Source organism: Nicotiana sylvestris, chromosome 11, assembly GCF_000393655.2.
Source record: "Nicotiana sylvestris chromosome 11, ASM39365v2, whole genome shotgun sequence".
Classification (NCBI taxonomy): Eukaryota; Viridiplantae; Streptophyta; class Magnoliopsida; order Solanales; family Solanaceae; genus Nicotiana; species Nicotiana sylvestris.
Window position 1 is genome coordinate 95,313,057 of NC_091067.1, and position 8,087 is coordinate 95,321,143.

Here is an 8,087-nt window from a genome sequence, read left to right on the forward strand (position 1 = left end):
AAATGATCAATTCTAAATTCAAATTAACATGCCAACTTTCTAGTTCAATTATCCTACGCATAGTCACCTGAGTTGTGTAGGGTTGACCAAACATGCTGAACTCGTACTCCTAAAACCCATATCAATTTCAGATTGCTACATCCTAAGGATTTCTTTGTATGTGACTTATATCCGCAAATGAACTATCTAACGCATTTAAAAAACAAAGAATGCCTGATCTTACACTAGTAGGAGCCCGTAATCCATTTTAAAATCAAGTTCCAATCAGTAACTTACTTATCAGGTCTGAATCTACTTAACACTACAACCGATATTTTCTGCTAATTACTCACAATAGTTTGAATTTCCAATTGTGAATACGAATGAAAATCATAGCTCCTAAGAGCAGTTTCCTGTTCTAGCTATTTTTAATTTAAAAAAAAAGTTAAACTACACAAAAGCAAACTAAACTATACTAAGGCTAATGAATAACCATAGTCCAATAATCCAAACAGTCCAGTTTTAGTTACAAATACAAATCTAGTGAAAGTCTAAGGCATATATGAAATATAACGCGCCCGAGAAATCAACCATAGTTACAAACGAAAATTCTACTGGAATTTTATACTACATGGATCACGGAAGACATATCAACAGAGATTCATTCAGCATTTTACTTCATGTCCACAAACTTGAGGTTACATGATATGTACCTGGATTGGAAAAAAATAGAGCAAAAGAAGGAAGAGCAGTCAGCAGCAGCACAACAGTAACACGAGCAGCAATACAAACAGCAATCCACCAACAGCCCAGTAACATATGCAACAAACCCATGTGGATTTGAAACCAGTTAAAACCAGAACACTCAAACTTAAACAGCTCAAACGACCTCAGAAATGAAATCAGAAAAAACACACTACTACAACACTACACCCAAACTCATCTTAAGCTATCTCGAAACCTATTTGTATTCAAACTTTGAACTCTTTTCTCTCTTTTTCAGATTGCTTTTCTCTTCTAAGGTCTGTCCAAAAGAAAAACCCAGACCAGACTCAAAAAGATCCCCCTTTAAACTGTGTCCAACTCCTCTCATTTATAGCCCAACTTTTATTAACTTTCCAGCTCTTAGGAGCATTAAGCTAATTAAGAAAGTATTTCTGCCCATGATATTCCTCAACCACTACTACATGTTTTGTTCTCTTTTTAATTCAGTTGTTCCCCACTATCCTTGTCTTTTCTTTATTTAATTCCCTTGTTCCCCACTACTATATGTCCCGTTTCAATAATTAATTCACATGTTATGGGTACTTTTTACTTTAATTACTCCCAATAAACCTCTCATATTATTATTGATTCTCATCCCACTATTATGGGACAATACACTAGTTTAATGGTTATATTGGTACCTTTACTGTCAGACCACTCTCATTAACCATTTCAAACTTTTCAAATCCCAAACTACCCTCCTGAATGCCCTGAACTACTATCCTACCTCAACCCCTTTCGATCTGTACCAAATCCATCAGCTATAACCAATCTCCTTAATCAGATAACTAAACTGATTCCTAATTAATCAGCAAACTACAGCAGCCATAACCAATTTAATTCAATTCACCTAGCAGTTCGAACTCAGAACTCAGATTAGATCAAATAGCAGACTGATGCAAAGCTGCTAGGATGCACATGTACATGGGATTAACTGACTGCATTCACAATTCTAAATCAAACTTAGACAGGAGGAATGATCACTGTAAACGTACTGAATCGACAAACAAACTTAACTCATGTGCAAAATGACGAACAACAAAGAAAAGGGAACCAAACATCGCATGAAATGAAGCAATTCGAACCAATATTCATAGTTCTAAACTAGCCTTAAACACAAAATGTAGGGACCCTGAGGATATACTGAATGGAACCCTACGACTGAAAACAAAACAAACGACACCAAACAACTTGACGAGAACTACTAAACTACAGACATGAACGGATTAATCGATGAAACTGTTTATAACACATGTTAATCAATAGAAGGAAACTGGACCAAGAAAAGGGTCCGAAAGAGTAGGAAGAACTACTTGACGAACTACTCAGTCAAAATAAAACAAACAACAGAAGGAAAAGGAAAACAAAAGGAAATACCTCGAAACTTCCATGCCAAACCCCATCTGTTTTAGTTTGAAATTCGTCTTGAGACTTTGAAGCCAAAACGGACCTTAATCGAGTGTTCTCGACTGAGAACACTTGACTAAAGTCGATTAAGACCTCAAATCTTTTGGATGGATTCCTAGGTTTTGTTCTTCTAGGGCACGTTCAGTCGATTTAGGATTCGTCCAGTTCCGGCTTGATTTGAGCAAGACTAACATGGGATTTGGGATGAGGGGGTCAGGTGGAGCTGGGGTGTGAACCTGGGACTGGTTGGGTAGGCTTAGGGTTTTGCTCGAATCTTCGATTGAAGATTCGAGACAAACCGAAATGATTCGAGGTTAAAGGGGTAGGGATCTGTGTTGAGGGTGGTTATGAGGTTCAGTGGTGTGAATTTTACGGCCATCGGAGCCGGCTCTGCCGGGTTTTCAGGCGAAGGGAACGAGGGCAGCTAGGGTTTGGGGGGGCGTCTCTGAAGGGTCTGAGAGAGATAATGGGGCGAGGGGGGTTTGGTTTGGGGGGGGGTATGGTTTGGACTTATATATGGGGGCAAGCGATTTGATCCTAGCCGTTAGATCAATTGAGATCAACGACTTGGATCAACTCACTTAAAAAAGACGGTGTCGTTTGGTTTTTGTGAGGGGATCGGGTTAGACCGAGTATTGGAATGACGGGTCGGGGTCGGGTTGGGTCAAGGCTTTGGGACCGTTTGATCAGCTGAGATCAACGGCCCAGATTGAGTGTTACTAAACGACGTCGTTTGATTTGTCTCTGAAACCAGCCGGTTTGGGCCTGGGTTGGGGTGTGACATTGGGCCTGAAACTTTCTTTTAAAAACCAGCCCAGTCCGATTTTTAACTCTTCTTCTCTTGTTCCTTCTTTCTTCTTTTATTTTCTTTTTGATTTCTAATTACCAAAACTCAAAATTAACTTTAAAGAATACTAATTAACCCTTAATAATAATTATCACACAAAATTAAATACAAAGATAATCACACAATTTTGACATTAAACCCTAAAAATACGAAGTACGTTATTTTTCGATTTTTTCATTTTCGTAAAACAAATTACTGTTTAACTAATCCTAAATTGTAAAATTAAATCCTAAATGCCCATGCAACACATATTTTTGTATTTTTCTTAATTAAAGTAGAAATATGCACAGACAAAAATACAAATAAATCACAAACAACACAAAAACTATTTTATTTTGAATTTTTGGGAGTAGTTCTCGTAGGGCAAAAATCACGTGCTCACAAGAACCACGGCCACCTGGGGCACTGTGAGAAACTTGAAGTGCTGACTGAAAAGGCCTAGGAGGATGGCCTCTACCAAAAGAATCTCTGCCTCCAGACGAGGCACCACTAAATCTGCCTGAATGACGAGGCCACTTGTTAGACCCCTGACCACCTCCCTATGACAGAACCATCTCAACTCTCCTGGCCACATTGGCCGCCTCTTGGAAAGAAATCTCACTCCCTGTCTCCTTAGCCATCTGAAGTCGAATAGGCTGAATAAGCCCCTCAATGAACCTCTCACCCTCTCTCTCTCTCTCTCTCTCTTCTCGGTGGGAAGTATGACAAGAGCATGACGGTCCAAGTCGATAAATCTGGTCTAGTACTGAGTGACAGTCATAGAACCCTGCTGGAGACGCTCGAACTGCCTCTGGTAGATCTCTCTCTGAGTGATAGGGAGAAACTTCTCCAGAAATAGCTTAGTCAACTGCTCCCAAGTCAAAGCAGGCGATCAGGCTGGTCTAGCGAAGCAATAATCTCTCCACCAAGTCTTGGCGGATCCAGATAAGCAAAAAGTAGCAAAGTCGACCCCATTGGTCTTCACTATCCCCATGTTCCTGAGAACCTCATGACAGCTATCAAGATAATCCTGGGGATCCTTAGAAGACGCACCGCCAAAAGTAGTAGTGAAGAGCTTGGTGAACCTGTTCAATCTCCACAAAGCATCAGCAGACATAGCTACTCCATCACCGGTCTGAGCCACCATACCCGGCTGAACTACTCTAACTGGCTGAGCTGCTGGAGTCTGGAACTGGGGAACCATCTGCTCCGGAGTGCGGGTAGCAGGAGTCTGGGCTCCTCCTATAACTTGAGAGACGGCTGGTGCTACAGGAAGCAAGCCTGCCCGTGTGACACTCTCCATAAGGCCCACTAGACGGACCAGAGCATCCTAGAGTACTAGGGTAGTAATAAACCCCTCTAAAACCTGAGTTGGGCCCACCAGAACTGTCTGGGTCGGAACCTTATCATCAAAGTCAACCTGAGGCTCCGCCGCTGGTGCTGCTGCTCTAGGCTGAGCTTTGCCCCTACCTCGGCCTCTAGCACGGCCTCGACCTCGCCCTTTGCCCCTCGTGGGAACTGCTGCTGGGGGCTCGGGATGTTGATCAGCGGATGAGGAAGCGCGTGTTCTCGGCATCTGCGAAAGAACAGAGTAGAAATCCAATCAGCATTGAGAAACCAAACCGCACGACAGGAAAGAATAGATGTGAAGTTTTTCCTAACTCTGTAGCCTTTGGGGGATAAATACAAACACCTACGTATCGATCCCTCAGACTTTACTAAGTTTGTCTGTGAATTGTGAGACCTATATAACCTAGAGCTCTGATACCAACTTGTCACGACCCGAACTTCCCACCCTCGGGAGTCGTGATGGCGCCTATTAGTGAAAGCTAGGCAAGCCAACCAATTGAATTATTTACTTTGTTTCCATTCTAAATCCATTAACAATTAAGAACCAACAATTATCAATCAATAAAATTTACTAAGCGGAAGATTAAATTTCAAGTTTAATAATACTACAAATACTATTCCATAATAAATCTACCCAAGACTGGTGTCACAACTTCACAGACTATCTAGGAATACTACAAATAAAGGTCTGAAAGAAATAAATACAACACTATCTTTGGAAATACGTGAAAGAAATATGAATAGTAGATAGAAGGTGACGCCAAGGCCTGCGAACGCCTGCAGGACTACCTCGGGTCGCCTGATGAACAAGAAACAACAATCTCACTGCGGTCCGAAATCTACAGCACCGGGATCTGCACAAAAGAGTGCAGAGTGTAGTATCAGCACAGCCGACCCCATGTGCTAGTAAGTGCCTAGCCTAACCTCGGCGAAGTAGTGATGAGGCTAAGGCCAGCCTACCAAATAAACCTGTGCAGTTAAATCATATATAGCAAAAATAGAAGAAGATAATTACGACTAAAATTGGGCGGGGGAAACATGTTGCGGGGTGTAACAGATAACAACAGAACAATAGTAGAGAAATGTAAGGAGTGCTATAAATCAATTACTTGCAAAGATAAGGAAATAAGAAGAACGAGCACACATGTAATACCGTTGCGGGCATGCAACCCGCTCCCATTTCATATTGCACCGTTGCAGCGTGCAACTCGCTCCCATTTCATGTATTACCGTTGTAGCCGTGCAACCCGCTCCCATTTCATAAATTATCGTTGCAGGCGTGCAACCCGCTCCCATTTCATAAATTATCGTTGCAGGCGTGCAACCCGCTCCCATTTCATATATTTCCGTTGCAGGCGTACAACCCGCTCCCTTTTCATATGTTACCGTTGTAGGCGTGCAACCTGCTCCCATTTCATATGTTACTGTTGCAGGCATGCAACCCGCTCTCTTTTCATTTATCAATACCAAACATAACAGAATCCTGGCAAGGGAACAATAATATAACAACAACATCCCGGCAAGGGAACAACAATATGACAACAACATCCCGGCAAGGGAACAATAATGATAATCCTCATATGAAGCACAATAAATCTCAACGGAGTCACAACAATTACAATACAAGATTCACGGACATGCTTGACATTGACGTATAGATACTCGTCACCATGCCTATACGTCGTACTCCACAATTAGCAAATAGCAAATAAGACACAACTCCTAATCCCTCAAGCTAAGGTTAGACCAAACACTTACCTCGATGCCACGAACACAACTCAAGCCTCAACTATTGCTTTACCTCTTGATTCCACCACCAACTTGCTCATATCTAGCCACAAGTTACTTAATAATATTAATAAGTGCTAAATGAAACATTTCTAATGCATGGAAATAATTTTTTTTAAAGTTTTTCCCAAAAAGTCAAAAATCGACCCCGGACCCGCTTGGTCCAAACCCGAAATTCGGATAAAAACTCGATTACCCATTCACCCCGAGCCCGGATATATAATTGGTTTTGGAATCTGACCTCAATTTGAGGTCTAAATCCCCAAATTTTAATTTTCTTAGGTTTTACCCAAAATTCCCCAATTCCACCATGAAAATCCTAGATTCTAGGATGAAATCTTGTAAAAAGAAGTTAAGGAGTAAAGAAAATGAGTTAGAACTCACTTACTAATGTTTTGGAGAAGAAAAGTTGTTTGAAAAATTGCCTCTTATATTTTTGGGGTTTTGAAAAATGAAAAATAACTGAAAATCCCGTTTAAATATACCCCTCTCAAACCCCTGTGCGGACAACACAAAAAGGGGTGCGGCCGCGGAGCTCACAATGTTGACTGCAGTGACATGCTTTAGTATTTTGGCCATAACTTTCTCTACATATGTCCAAATTGTGATTTCTTTATTTTTCTAGAAACTAGATACGAAGAGCTACAACTTTCATTTATGAATCATCTCAACATTTCTTGTAGATCAAAATATATAGGCTTCCGAAGTCAAACCAGTGAAATTCTTCCTCACCGTGAACCGCACAAAAAGGAGTGCAGCCACAAAGGTCCCTCCGCGGTCAGCACAAAATTAATGCAGTCAGCACTGGCGGGTTCAGAGATCTGCAACATCTTTGGACCTGCAACAACTATGTTTTAAGCCTAAAACATCCCGGAACCTACCCGAAACTCACCTGAGCCCTCGGGACTTCAAACAAAACGTGCATACTAGCTCAAAAGTATCATATGGACCTACTTGTGCAATCACATCATCAAAATAACATGTAAAATTATGAATTAAACATCAAAACTCAATATTTTCATCAAGAACTCTCAAAGTTCATAACTCACGTCAAATAAACTCCGTTTTTCACCAAATTTCACAGTTATCTTTTAAATACTATAACAAGTTTGCACCGGGCTCCGGAACCAAAATACAGGCCTGATACCAATGGTTTCAAACATTAATTCTTTTCTTAGATAATTCCACAAAATAATTTCTTTCAAAAATTGATTTCTAAGGCTTGGGACCTCGGAATTCATTTCTGGGCATACGCCCAAGTCCCATATTTTACTGCGGACCTCCCGGGATCGTCGGAACACGGATCCGGGTCCGTTTGCTCAAAATATTGACCAAAGTTAATCAAAAATCAAATTTTTAATTCTAGAAATTTCTATTTCTCATCTTTTCACATAGAAGGCTTGGGATATGGGTTCGAACCATGCACGCAAATCAAGGTGAGGTAAAAAAGGAGGTTTTAGGCCTCGGAACGCTGAATTTACTTGCAACACTAGTAGGAAAAATGTCATCACACCTATACACTTCTCCTTCATGCCAAAAATTATGATACATAAAAATTAAGAGGGAAACAAGAAGATTTGGAAGAGGAGCTAACCGTTAACTGGGAAAAGTACCTTTGAGAAGACTGGAGAGAACCCTGCCAAAAGGATCGAAAGAAGAGGAAGAGCTGCATAATCAAGCGATGGTTGTAGGAACACAAGCCATGTATCTCCTGATAGATCAAATGACTAAAGTGCCCATGATTTGAAATTTATTGGCACTAAGCACGCATGTCGAAGCTGGTCGCCCTTCTATTATATAGAAATATTAAAATTTGGATATTTGGAATTTTCTGATTAAATTGGAATAACACACTCAACCAAGAGATTCTGACCACGTTAAATCTGCTGAATCAACAGAGATACATTCATTCTACGATTAAAATTAAACAGAGAAAAGGGTAAAACTTGAGATGAAAAAAAAGGAAGAAGAG